The sequence below is a fragment of the Bos indicus x Bos taurus genome, chromosome 2 (genome assembly GCF_003369695.1).
Source record: "Bos indicus x Bos taurus breed Angus x Brahman F1 hybrid chromosome 2, Bos_hybrid_MaternalHap_v2.0, whole genome shotgun sequence".
Lineage (NCBI taxonomy): Eukaryota > Metazoa > Chordata > Mammalia > Artiodactyla > Bovidae > Bos > Bos indicus x Bos taurus.
The window spans coordinates 34,907,796-34,923,319 of NC_040077.1; the positions used below are offsets into that span (position 1 = coordinate 34,907,796).

The window sequence follows — 15,524 nt, forward strand, 5'->3', positions numbered from 1 at the left end:
ACTTATTTTATCATATCATAAAGGGAAACAAATTTTATGTTTCAATGTAAATTTATCACTGTCCCTTTAGTATTCTTGCTATCATATTTAAGAAATTCTGCCCTACACATTTAATTTTATGTGTTAATAAAGCAATAACCTATCTTGTTTATTTAGTACCTCTGAAAGCTAAAAAAGAACAGCACTTTCTGTTAATTTGATTTCAATTATTATTCACTGTCAGCATATTTTCTTAAAATCTAAGTACAATTCTAATGCTGATCTCTTTAAAGTTCCAATAGAAAGGAGAATCCCCTCCAGAATCTCCAGTCCCACACCATTTATCTTATTAAAAAGTAAATAAAAGAGGCATCTGTTTACATTCAAGAGAGAGTAATAAAGGACTATATTTACATTCCCAACAGAAACAAAAAATAGACAAAACTATATAAAAGAAAAGCTTGTAAGACATTGTTGATGAGGCAACAAAAGACAGTGACCTCTGAGAACTTGGAAAACAAAGGAGGTAAACCCTGCTACTACCCTAGTTTGTTGCTTTGAGAGTTTCCAAGCTGCAGTGCAGGGGGAAGGAAACCAGGCAGTCTACTGAACTCTCTCAACTGAGATGTTAAGAGCTGAGATTACTGGGAGACCAAAGCAGCAAGAGTCATCGTCAAAGGGTACCAGAGAGAAAATAGCCGCAAAGAGAAAAAAAACCTTGGGATCTTCTGAGGCTCCTCCTTGAATAATCAACTGAGTACTGATCAGTTCAATTGTATGAGGACACTGCATGAGGGCGGGAAAGAGCACCAAAAAGACCAGAGAGAGGAGGACCCACCCCTCACACAGCACTGGTGACAAGGCTTAGTCCCATCGGCCAAACAGAAAAACGTTAGAATGCACAAGGCATTGATTATAGACAGAAAGGCCTTGCCTCAATAGTGGAAAAAAACGAGTCTAAGACTAAGCACTGCTCCAGTCTCACCTAACAAGTTATAAAAGCAAAACTAGAAAGACTCAAACAGGTTCCAAAGAATTTAACTGCATCCCATAACAAATATCAAGAATATTTCATAAGAATAAAAAACAGCCAACATACAAGGCAAAACTCACAACGTCAGGCCCTAGTTAAAAAAATGACCAGGCATGCACAATTAGGAGATAAATCAATTAATTAAAACCAATCTAGAATAAACAAAGATGGTAAAAATTAATAGACAAGGATATTAAAATCTTATTATAACTGTCAAAAAGTAGAGACATGAAAGACATAAAAATGACCCAAATCAAACTTCTTCTAATGAATGCCACAATTCATCAGTGGCAACAGGATAAAGTATGCATGAATCTAGAGACACTCAGGGGAGCTTTATCTTTAGGGTGTCCACAGATGGTCAAAAAGTGAAAAAAAAGCTGTAAGATGAAAAATACATTGGATAGGATTAATGGAAGATCAGACATTGTACAGGGGGAAAAAAATGAGTGAATTTGAAGACACAGCAATAGGAAATGAAACCAAAGAATTGGAAATAAAATTAACATAGCCATCAAAAACAACAGGACTACTACAAAAACAAAAATATACATGTCACTATGATTTTTGAAAGGGTGGAAAAGGGTAGAACAGAAAAAATATTTTTTAAAAATTTCAAACTTTGTTGAAACTTGGTGAAAATAATAAACCTACAGATATGGGAAGCTCAGCAAAACATTAAGCACAAGAAATATGAAGAAACCTACATCACTACCCATCATAACTAAAAATAAGCGATAAGAAAAATCTTTAAAGTATTGCAGAATAAGGAGAGATACAAAGACAATGAAACAGATTTGAAAGTTCAGAAATAAATTCTAACATTTATGATTAATAAATCTTTGATAAAGGAGCCAAGACAATTCAACAGGGAAAGTCTTTTCAAAAGATGGTGTTGAGACAACTAGACATCATCCCCACCTCACATCATGCACAAAGTGGATCACAGAACTAAATGTAAGAGTTAAAATCATAAAGCTCTTAGAAGAAAGTAGAGGAGTAAATCTTCATGCTATGCTATGCTATGCAAAGTCACTTTGTCGTGTCCGACTCTGTGTGATCCCAGAGATGGCAGCACACCAGGCTTCCCCGTCCGTGGGATTCTCCAGGCAAGAACACTGGAGTGGGTTGCCATTTCCTTCTCCAATGCATGAAAGTGAAAAGAGAAAGTGAAGTCGCTCAGTCGTGTCAGACTCCTAGCGACCCCATGGACTGCAGCCCACGAGGCTCCTCCATCCATGGGATTTTCCAGGCAAGTATACTGGAGTGGGGTGCCATTGCCTTCTCCGAAATCTTCATGAACTCTGGCTAAACAATGATTTTTCAATACAACATCAAAGCACAAGTCATAGGACTTGCCTGGCTTCCACTGTAAGGGTCACATGTTAGATCCCTGGTCTGAGAACTAAGATCTCGCATGCCACACAGTGCAGCCAAAGGGGGAAAAGCACAGGTCATAAAAGAAGACTGATCATCATTAAGAAAGTGAAAAGACCAGAAACTATAGAACTCTTATAGGAAAACATAGGCAGAACTCTCTCTGACATAAATCACTGCAAGATCCTCTAGGACCCACCTTCCAGAGTAACAGAAATAAAAACAAAAATAAACAAATGGGACCTAATTAGATTTAAAAGCTTTTGCACAAAGAAGGAAACTATAAGTAAGGTGAAAAGCTAGCCATAAGACTGGGAGAAAATAATAGCAAATGAAACAACTGACAAAGAATTAATCTCCAAAATATACAAGCAGCTCATGCAGCTCTCAATACCAGAAAAATAAACGACCCAATCAAAAAGCGGGCCAAAGAACTAAACAGGCATTTCTCCAAGGAAGACATACAGATGGATAACAGACACATGAAAAGATGCTCAGCATCACTCATTATCAGAGAAATGCAAATCAAAACCACAAAGAAGTATCATCTCATGCAGGTCAGAATGGCTGCCATCAAAGTCTACAAACAATAAATGCTGGAGAGGGTGCAGAGAAAAGGGAACCCTCTTACACTGTTGGTGGGAATGCAAACTAGTACAGTCACTATGGAGAAGAGTGTAGAGATTCCTTTAAAAACTGGAAACAGAACTGCCATATGACCCAGCAATCCCACTGCTGGGCATACCACCAAGGAAACCAGAATTGAAAGACACATATGTACCCCAATGTTCATCCCAGCACTGTTTACAATAGCTAGAACATGGAAGCAACCTAGATATCCACCGGCAGATGAATAGGTAAGTAAGTTGTGGTACACACACAATGGAATATTACTCAGGTATAAAAAAGAATGCATTTGAATCAATTCTAATGAGGTGGATGAAACTGGAGCCTATCATACAGAGTAAAGTAAGTCACAAAGAGAAACATCAATACAGTATACTAACACATATATATGGAATTTAGAAAGATGGTAACGACAACCCTATATGCAAGACAGCAAAAGAGACGCAGATGTAAAGAACAGACTTTTGGACTCTGTGGGAGAAGGCAAGGGCAGGATGATTTGCGAGACAAGCACTGAAACATGTATATTCCCATATGTAAAACAGATGACCAGTGCAAGTTTGATGCACGAAGCAGAGCACTGAAAGCCAGTGCTCTGGAACAACCCAGAGGGATGGGGTGCAGAGGAAGGTGGCTTCAGGATTGGGGGACACATGTGCAGCTGTGGCTGATCCATGTCAATGTATGCCAAAAACGACCACCATATTGTAAAGTAATTAGCCCCCAATTAAAATAAAGAAATTAAATTTTAAAAAGTGAAAAGAGAACCTATAGACTGGAAGAAAATATTTGCAAATCATATAAGGAGGCTTCTGTCCACAATATGTAAAGAACTTTAACAGCTCAATATTAAAAGAAAAATAGTCCCTTTTTTTGTTGTTGTTAGTGGGCAGCAGACCTGCATTACAAAACATATGATGTCCTTCAGGCAAACAAAAAATACCAGATAAAATATACATCCACACAAAAGACAGAACACAGAAAACTAAAAGGATATATGTAAACATATGATTCTTTTTCTTATTATTTAAATCTCTTTAAAATACACTGCTGTGAAAAATAGCACAGCAGTTCCTCAAAAACTTAAAAACAGAAATAATTAATTAACTAATCCAGCAATTCCACTTCTGGGTATATACCCAAAATAATTAAACTCATTGATTAGAACAGGTATTTGTACACCAATGTCCACAGCAGCATTATTCACAATAGTCAAAAGGTTGAAACAACCCAAACATCCAACATCAGATAAATAAACAAAACGTGGTATATTGTACACGGAATATTATTCAGCCTAAAAAGGAAGGAAATTCTGACACACGGTACAACATGAATGAACCCTGAAGATATTAGGCTAAACAAAACAAGCCAGTCACAAAAGGGCAAATACTGTATCAATTCAGTTCAGTTCAGTCGCTCAGTCATGTCCGACTCTTTGCGACCCCATGAACCACAGCACGCCAGGCCTCCCTGTCCATCACCAACTCCCAGAGCCCACCCAAACTCATGTCCATTGAGTCGGTGATGCAATCCAACCATCTCATCCTCTGTGTCCCCATGTCCTCCTGCCCCCAATCTTTCCCAGCATCAGGGTCTTTTCCAATGAGTCAGCTCTTAGCGTGAGGTGGCCAAAGCATTGGAGTTTCAGCTTCAACATAAGACCTTCCAATGAACATCCAGGACTGATTTCCTTTAGGATGAACTGGTTGGATCTCCTTGCAGTCCAAGGGACTCTCAAGAGTCTTCCCCAACACCACAGTTTACAAGCACCAATTCTTTGGCGCTCAGCTTTCTTTATGGTCCAACTCTCACATCCATAACATGAACACTGGAAAAACCATAGCCTCGACTAGACAGACCTTTGTCTGATTCCACTTACACGAGGCACCGAGAGTAGAAACAGAAAGTAAAATGGTGGTTGTCAGGGGTTGGAAGAGAAGGGAACGATGAATTATCGCTTAGTAAGAGGTACAGAGTTTCTGTATGTATGTGTATGTGTCAGTTGCTCAGTCGTGTCCAACTCTTTGCAACCCCATGGACTGTACTGTCTGCCCATGGAATTCTCCAAGCAAAAATACTGGAGTGGGTTGCCATTTCCTGCTCCAGGGGATCCCACATTGCAGGCAGATTCTTTACTGTCTGAGTCACCAGGGAAGCCCTCTTTTTCTGTATGTTTCTGCATGGGAAGATGAAAAAGTTTTGGAATAGAATGGTGGTGTTAAGTGCACAACAGTGTGAATGTACCTAATATCTGAAATGCACACTGAAGAATTGTTAAATGGGCAAATTTTGTTAACAAATATTTTAGTACAGTAAAAGACTACTCAATCAAAAATAGTAAAAATAAACTACAGACTTTATAACAAGTAAGACTAAAAATTATAACAGCAATATACCAGTGCATGCTCAGTCACTAAGTCACATCCAACTCTTTGCCACCCCATGGACTGAAGCCCACCAACCTCCTCTGTCCATGGAATTTCCTAGGCAGGAACAGTAGAGTGGGTTGCCATTTCCTACACCAGGGGATGTCCCCAATCCAAGGATCAAACCTGAGTCTCCTGAACTGGCATGCAGATTCTTTACCACTGAGCCACCTGGGAAGCCCAACATGCCACCATAAGATACAAAATATATTATTTTAACATTCATTTGTTATAAGTGAGGTAATATAATATGACTTGAAGGAGGCAGAAAAAGGAAAAAACAACAAAAGAACAAATGAGAAAAATACTATGAAATAGTAATATAATAGACTGAAACTTTATTTTCTTGGGCTCCAAAATCACTGTGGACAGATACTGCAGCCATGAATTAAAAGACACTTGCTCCTTGGAAAAAAAGCTATGACAAAACTAGAAAACATATCAAAAAGCAGACACATCACTGTGCTGACAAAGTCTGTATAGTCAAATTTATGGATTCTGCAGTGGTCATTGTACAGATTTGAGAGTTGGATCATAAGGAAGGCTGAGTACCAAAGAATTGATGCTTTTGAACTGTGGTGTTGGATAGACTCTTGAGAGTCCCTTGGACTGCAATCGATCAAACCAGTCAATCCTAAAGGAAATCAACTCTGAATATTCACTGGAAGGACTGATGCTGAAGCTGAGGCTCCAATACTTTGGCCACCTGATACAAAGAGCTGACTCGCTGGAAAAGATCCTAATGCTAGGAAAGACTGAAGGCAGGAGGAAAAGGGGGCAACACAGGATGAGATTGTTGGAGCGCATCACTGACTCAATGGAACTCTAGGAAGAAGTGAAGGACAGGGAAGCCTGGCGTGCTGCAGTCCATGGGGTTGCAAAGAGTCAGACACAACTGGGTGAACAACAACAGACTGAAACTTAATTATATAAATAATTGCATTAAATGCAAATAATCTTAAAACCTCAGTTTAAAAAGCCAAGATTATCAGAGTGGATTAAAAACAAACAAGACCTACCTATATACTGCTTACAAGAAAGGTACTTCAAGTAGGTTGAATGAGACCCGAATATATTAACAGGAAAAAGACAGGAAAAGATATACCACATTAATAGCAATCAAAAGAAAGCTGGGATGCTATCAAACAATTTCAGATTACAGAACATTGCAAGAGCTAAAAGAAAACATTATATATCAATAATGAGTCAATATGATCATCTCAAAAGATGCAGAATATGAATTTTAAAAATATCCAACATCCATTTCTGATGAAAACTCGGTAGAAAGTAAAAATAGTAAGTAGAAAACTTCTGTAATCTGATAAAGAACATCTATTTAAAACATACAGCTAATACCACACTTGATGGTGAAATAATAAATGTTTTCCCCCTAAGATCAGGAACAAGACAGGAATGTCTACTTTTACCACTTCTATTCAACATTTTACTGACATTTACAGTCAGTCCAATAAGGAAAGAAATAAAAGGCATCCAGATTGGAAAGGAAAAAGTAAAACTGCCTTTTTTATAGACAAGAAAATCAATGAAATAAAAATACTGCTTATAATAGTATCAAAGATATGAAATACTTGGACATAAACATGACAGGATATAAAAATTCTGCACACTGAAAACTACAAAAAATTACTGAGAAAAATTAAAAAGATCTAAAAAAATAGAGAGATAACCTGTGTTCATGGTTGGAGGACTCAATATGGTTAAGATGTCAATACTCCCCAAATTGATGTATAGATCTGATACACCATCAGTCAAAACCCCAGCAGATTTTTATTTATTGAAATTGACATACTTAATTTTTAAGCATATGTGAAGATATAAAAGGCCCTAGTATGGCCAATAACAACATTTAACAATGGCTGTTTAAAAAAAAATCTGGAGGACTAATACAACCTGATTTCAACATGTGTTACAGAGTTCCAGTATTCAAGACTGTGCAATACTGGCTTAAAAAATTAAATATAATGGAATAGAATGGAGATTCCAGATATAGGACCACACATATAGGGAGAACTGATTTCCAATAACAGTACAATGCAAAGGTAGAGAAAAAATAATCAACAATTGATGCTACAAACAATTGGATATTCACACGCAAAGTTGTTTTAAAAACTGAACATGATCCATATTTTGCATCATATACAAAAATTAATTCAAAATGGATCACAGAACTAAATGTAAAATGTTAAACTATAAACCTTCTTGAAGAAAAGATAAGAGGATATCTTTGTGACCTTAAACTGGCATAAATGTCTTAGATATCACACCAAAGTACGATTTATAACAGAAAAATTTTATAGACTCCAAAGTTAAGAACTCTGCTCTTTGAAAAACACTAACAGAGTAAAAAAATAAGCCAAAGATTGGGAGAAAATATCTGCAAATCACACATTTTATAAAGGACTTATAAAGGAATATATAAAGAACTCACAAAATTCATTAATAGCCCAGTAAAAACTGAGTAGCAAACCTGAATAAAGACCTCACTAAAAAAGATATATAAATGGCAAATTAGCACATGAAAAAATGTTCAATATCATTAATCATTAAGAAAACACAAACTAAAAGTATAACCGGATACTACCACCTTTTGGAATGGTTAAAATGAAAAAGACACATACCAAATGTTTGCAAGGATGTGAAGTGACTGGAATTCTCACACTTTAATGGGAATGGAAAACAGTAAATCATTTTTGAAAAGTGTGGCAGTTTTCAGTAAGTTAAACACACACTTACCATATAATCTGGCCATTCCACATCTAGGTATTTATCCAAGAGAAATGAAAGATGTACACTGTGGAAAATTCTTCAAGAGATGGGAATACCAGACCACCTGACCTGCCTCTTGAGAAACCTATATGCAGGTCAGGAAGCAACAGTTAGAACTGGACATGGAACAACTGATTGGTTCCAAATAGGGAAAGTGGTACGTCAAGGCTGTATATTGTCACCCTGCTTATTTAACTTCTCTGCAGAGTACATCATGAGAAACACTGGGCTGGAAGAAACACAAGCTGGAATCAAGACTGCCGGGAGAAATATCAATAACCTTAGATATGCAGATGACACCACCCTTATGGCAGAAAGTGAAGAGGAACTACAAAGCCTCTTGATGAAAGTGAAAGTGGAGAGTGAAAAAGTTGGCTTAAAGCTCAACATTCAGAAAACGAAGATCATGGCATCCGGTTCCATCACTTCATGGGAAACAGATGGGCAAATAGTGGAAACAGTGTCAGACTTTATTTTTTGGGGCTCCAAAATCACTGCAGATGGTGACTGCAGCCATGAAATTAAAAGACGTTTACTCCTTGGAAGGAAAGTTATGACCAACCTAGATAGCATATTCAAAAGCAGAGACATTACTTTGCCAACAAAGGTCCGTCTAGTCAAGGCTACGGAGAAGGCAATGGCACCCCACTCCAGTACTCTTGCCTGGAAAATCCCATGGACGGAGGAAACTGGTAGGCTGCAGTCCATGGGGTCACTAAGAGTCAGACACGACTGAGCGACTTCACTTTCACTTTTCACTTTCATGCATTGGAGAAGGAAATGGCAACCCACTCCAGTGTTCTTGCCTGGAGAATCCCAGGGATGGGGAAGCCTGGTGGGCTGCCGTCTATGGGGTCGCACAGAGTCGGACACGACTGAAGTGACTTAGCAGCAGCAGCAGTCAAGGCTATGGTTTTTCCTGTGGTCATGTATGGATGTGAGAGTTGGACTGAGAAGAAGGCTGAGCGCCGAAGAATTGATGCTTTTGAACTGTGGTGTGGGAGAAGACTCTTGAGAGTCCCTTGGACTGCAAGGAGATCCAACCAGTCCATTCTGAAGGAGATCAGCCCTGGGATTTCTTTGGAAGGAATGATGCTAAAGCTGAAAGTCCAGTACTTTGGCCACCTCATGTGAAGAGTTGACTCACTGGAAAAGACTCTGATGCTGAGAGGGATTGGGGGCAGGAGGAGAAGGGGACGACAGAGGATGAGATGGCTGGATGGCATCACTGACTCGATGGACGTGAGTCTGAGTGAATTCTGGGAGTTGGTGATGGACAGGGAGGCCTGGTGTGCTGCAATTCATGGGGTCGAAAAGAGTTGGACACGACTGAGTGACTGAACTGAACTGAAAATCACTGCAGATGGTGACTGCAGCCATGAAATTTCACCTACTCCCTGGAAGGAAAGTTATGACCAACCTAGATAGCATATTCAAAAACAGAGACATTACTTTGCCAACAAAGGTCCGTCTAGTCAAGGCTATGGTTTTTCCTGTGGTCATGTGTGGATGTGAGAGTTGGACTGTGAAGAAAGCTGAGCATCAAAGAATTGATGCTTTTGAACTGTGGTGCTGGAGAAGACTCTTGAGAGCCCCTTGGACTGCCAGGAGATCCAACCAGTCCATCCTAAAGGAGGTAAGTCCTGGGTGTTCACTGGAAAGACTGATGCTAAAGGTGGAACTCCAATACTTTGGCCACCTCATGTGAAGAGTTGACTCATTGGAAAAGACTCTGATGCTGGGAGAGATTGAGGGCAGGAGGAGAAGGGGACAACAGAGGATGAGATGGCTGGATGGCATCACCGACTCGACAGACATGAGTCTGAGTGAACTCCGGAGTTGGTGATGGACAGGGAGGCCTGGTGTGCTGCAATTCATGGGGTCGAAAAGAGTTGGACACGACTGAGCGACTGAACTGAACTGACTGACTGACAGAATGTTCGTAGCAGTTTTATTTGTAACAGCCCCAATTCAGAAAACACGAAAATACTTATGAATAGGTGAATAGATAAAGTGTGGTATGTCTAGCCAACGAAATACTACTACTTAGTAATAAAGGAGAACAAGCTACTGATAACCACTCAGAGAAGAATCTCAGAATACTTATGGTAATGAAAACCAGATCAAAAAGAGTATCTACTCTATAATTCCACTTGTTTAACAGTCTAGAAAATTAAATCTAATGTATAAAAGCAGATCAATGGTGTTCTGAGGAAGAGTAAAAGGAGAGGGATTACAAAATGTTTAAATAAATTTGGGGGGGGGGGGTGGTTGGTGGATGTTCACCATCATTGTAATGATGGTTTCATAAGTGTCTGCATACATCTCAAAACGTACCAAATTACATATTTTAAGTATGTACTGTTTAGTGTATGCTAATTATCTTAGTAAATAAAACAAAAATAAAAGGCTTATAAATACTTCTAACTTTTTATAACTCAAAGATAAAGTTATTTAATGCCCTTCTTAGTATAGTACCTTCTCTTACAATCATTCTTAAATACAGTGGCTACAAAATAAAACTCTTTTGTAAGCATAAAACTGAAAAAAGACCTACAAACGGGGTAGATAATATGATGTCACAGCTATTCAGCAAATTCAGGTATCATGTCAAAAAACAGAATTCATTAAGAGATGCCAATTACAACTTTTTAAGAGGAGCTTTTCTTTCAGAAAAACATATCAGTTTCTGCTTATATCTACATTCTAACTGAATTATAGCACCTGTGTTTACATACACACACACGCACACACACACACACATCCCTTCCCCCACTTTCTCTCTGCAGTTTCGGATCTCCTATCTCATAATTTGGAGTTCCAAAGGCAGCTCCAAAAGTTAAGAGAATTTATGGTGTAAGGAGACAAATCTAGTTTAGGGATGCTTCATCAAGGCTTGACAACTCACCACAATGTTATGTGCTTGGAGATAGCCAATATTTTAAAGTATTTGCTGAGTGCTGTATGACTTTACAAAACATTTTAAAATCCTCTCCTTGTTTTATTTTTAATTGATCCTTAAAACAATGAAGCAGTCAAAGAGATATAATCACACTTCTATAGAACTTACAGATAGGAACAGATACACATAGGAAAATAAACATAGGTAATTTAAATAACTGTGCAATCTACGTGTCAGGTATATTCAGAACCAAATCTCTTGGCCCAGAGTTCAATCCCTTTGATTCAGTGTATCATTTCAATGATTACAAATACTAAAAATATTATTACTTGCTGCTCAAAATCATATGCAGAGGCAGTCCTGAGACCTTCACCATGAACAAAAAATAACCATTTGCACCGGGTAATTCCTATAAAGTCAGTAAATAAGGAAGATGATAATGCTTATGAATAATCTGATAAACTCCCTCCCAAACTATTTTGGAATTAGAAAACTAAATATGAGGTTTATGCCTCACTGCACAGTTTAAAACTCAGGCTCACTTTCCCTTGTGAGATGGGGCAAATGATACCCACAGTCCTGGTTACTATGAGGATTAAATGGCATAAACATGTACTGCATATATGCAGTTCCTGGCACACAGCTGCTACCATTCCACCTACTAGTTTTAATGATAAATTTATAATATTTAAATTACCAGTGTCTATCAAAAAATAGCAATTCTAATTTAAATACTATATGTATATATGCTTTAGAAATAAATGTTAATACTAAAGCTAACTAAATTTAGATATAACAAGGCTAATACTTTGTTTTTCCTTTAACTGAGTTTCACTCACACACGTGCCATTTAGGTACTCAGATTAAACACAGTAACAAAAAACCCCCAGGACATATCCTTCATAGTATACAGACAAAGAACATGCCTGAAATTGGTTCTTATCTGTATACTTGTATACCTGTTAACATTTTGATTATTAACTTTAAAAAATTAATCTAACTTTTCTGTAAAGAACTTTGAATAAGAAAACAATTCTTATGACAGTGCAAAGTGTTACCAACAGATTTTAAATTTTATGAAAAGTGAAGTCAAGAAAAACTTAAAATACACTTATTAATAGCTGCCAGTGTACTAAGAACGTAAAAATCATCTGTGATCAAGAACTCATACTGCAAAAAAGTTTACTTTTTCAATATACTTCAAAAGATCTTATTTATAAGCAATATCACTGAAAATACTAAAGAAAAAAATTATATCTAAACTCATAATTATGCTTCCTAATCCATGTAATTTTATGGCTGCTTCTAAATAGTATCAGCATTTTTATTTTCCTGTTTTCCACCAATATTCAAATATATTATAAAATATTCAAGCACAGGCAATGTTGTATTAAGACTGTGATCTTGCTTAAATTTAACCATTGGCTGACAGGCAAGGCACCACGTTAAGAGCTTGAAATGTACAATTCTGCCAGCTGATATACAAAAGTTCTAAATTAGCATATGAAAAGTAATCCACAGATGGCTATGTACAATTCACAGAAGGGAATAAAAGGTAGAGATTGTCTGTACTTACAAACCTGAAATGAGCTAAGCAAAGCCTTCTGAATGTTCTGCCACAATTTAACATTAAACATCAGCCTCTGGAGTTGTTATGGTCTCATTATTAAAACAGTAAGTAACAGTAAGGCTATTATCTACTACACCTAATTTGAGCTCCTAATACCATTCTTGAATCTTTTATATAAATTACTTCTAATAATCACATAATCCTACAAAGTGGATACAACTGTGCCTGCCATGTAAAAATGAGGAAGCCAAGGCTCAAAGTCAATCAATGTGTCCAAGGTGATCAAGGTAAGTGGCGAAGCCTAAATTCAAAGCTGCCAATGATGTTGTAAATATCCTTGTGAAAACATTAAGACAGAAAACAAATTAAGAAAGTATTGACAGAGGACTGGTTAAATATATCATGGTTCATACATAAAATAGAATAGCAAACAACCATTTAAAGAAAAGGAGGCACCTATATATACACGTATCAATATACACAAGGCGCCAATCTCCAGAATGTACTATTAAGTACTAGGTAGGCCAAAAATCTCCTTCAGTTTTTAAGTAAAAGACAAATTTTCATTTCATCATGCTGAACAAGGTATTCACCGCTTTGTTCCACTACCTTTTGCCATTTTTCAGACAACTTCATAATTCTATCTTCCCAAGACTTTTTATCTTTTTAAGCAAAGAACTGTTCCAGGTGCCTTTTACAGTCTTCCAAGGAACTGAAGTTTTTCCATTAAGAGAATTTTGTAAAGACTAAAACAAATGGAAATCTGAAGGTACAATGTCTGGTGAATACAGTGGGTCAATCAGAACTCCCCAGCAGTTTATGCCTGCTGCTAAGTCGCTTCAGTCGTGTCTGACTCTGTGCCACCCCATAGACGGCAGCCCACCAGGCTCCACCATGCCTGGGATTCTCCAGGCAAGAACACTGGAGTGGGTAGTTTATGCCTAGTCATCAAAGAAATAAGAGGTCTTGTGTTATCCTAATGGAAGAATGTGTTTTTCTGACTAATTTCAAACGCTTTTTGTTGAGTGCTGCTTTCATTTGGCCTAATTGGTAGCAGTACTTGTTGGAATTGATCATTTGGTTTTCCAAAAGGAGTTCCTAATAGAGGACTCCCTTACAATCCTACCATATACACAACATCACGTTCTTGGATGAAGACTGGCCTTTGGTGTGGTTGGTAGTAGTTCATCTAGCTTGCTCTACTATCTCTTCTGCTTCACATTACCGTACAGCAGCCACTTTTCATCATCCATCATAATTTGTTTTAAAAACGAACATTTTCTTTACATTTAAGTGGAGAATCACATGTGGAAATACAGTCAAGAAGGTTTTTTTCACTTAAATTACGTGGAACCCAAACATCAAAGCGATTAACATAACCAAGCTAGTATAAATGATTTTCGACACTTGATCTCCAGCTCGAAACTTCACAAACAATTTCTGACACCTTCAATCAGTCACAGCACCTTCTCCATATACTGCACAAATCTTTGTTTTTTTTGCATTTCAGTTACATTTTTAACCTTTCTTGAAATAATAAGACATAAGATGCCTAAAATGTTGCTTTTTCTTCAATCTTCAATATTAAAATGGCTACATAAAAATTCACCTATTTTGATAAGCTTTTTTTTTAACGCAGGCTGATACAACAGCTGTCACAATACAATCTAACAAAATTGTTTCAAATGAAGTTGAGGACAACTAAGCTCTACTAGAGCCATCTTATGGAAAACAAAAATGAAGTTTTTGGCCAACCCAAATATATATACAACACTGTTTAATACAGTAGCCATTGGCCATATGCAGGTACTTAAACTTTAAACTATTTAAAATCAAATTTAAAATTTACTTCTTCAGTAATACCACTCACACTTAAAGGGCTTAATAGCCACATGGCTCATGGCTACCATACTAGGCAGCTAGATATAACACATTTCTGTGCTCAAGGAATGTTCTATTGGACAGCACTGATATAGAATATTTTTGGAAGAACAGAAAGAAATTAGTAACAGTTCCTAGGGAAGGGGACAGAAAAGGCATGGACACATTTCACATATGCACAGTTAACTTCTTAACTCTGTAACATGTCAAATATCACCTATTTTAAAATAATGATTTACCTTTTCTAAAAAGGCTCAGAGGTTCTAAGGTGTAACAGTTGGAGCATAAGGGAAAGAAATCCTCTCTCCAAGACTGCCTAGAAATGCTCCTGCTCACTACCTAACTGTTCAAACTGTTCTTCTGGTCACAATACTATTTGAGACACCATGCAAAAAATTAGAGCTGCTATTTCTGAGGAATTAAGGAACAGGGACAGAAAAAAAACATCAGGGAAAAAATGCTTACAAGGTATGAAAGAGTAACTATGGTCAAAAGGCACAGGAGAAAGTTCTATTCTTTGGGGAAGAAAGGCACAGGTAATACTGTCATATCTCTTCTCTTCTTACACTTCTGTTTAAAGCTCTACAGAAGAGCACTTAACAGCGACAGTCTCGGTTCTGCTTTGAAGTCACTTTTCCCCCCAAATGCCGTATTTCTTCAAATGACACAGCACACTGAACAACTGAATTGTTACATGCCTCAATTTCCTGACCTGTTGCCTAATCAATGTCATTCACTTACTACTGGACATTTTTGCCTAGGAGAGGGAGTGGTCAAACCTTTGAGAACAAAAAGGCACAGTGGTGAGATAATCCCAAGTAACAACCAACCAAACATTAGAATTGATACTTTTCTCTCATTAGGAGACAGAGGATCAACTCAGGGAAGCTGAAGGACCTGGGGATGATTCAAATACATAAAAATCTACCCTGGAAGAAAAAT

At 37.5% G+C, this 15,524-nt stretch overlaps 1 protein-coding gene across 2 annotated transcripts in view; it reads right to left on the minus strand.

Moving 5' to 3' along the window:
* PSMD14 (proteasome 26S subunit, non-ATPase 14) overlaps positions 1–15,524 on the minus strand; it is a 107,735-nt gene that overhangs the window by 66,860 nt on the left and 25,351 nt on the right. The gene's annotated exons all lie outside the window — the stretch shown is intronic.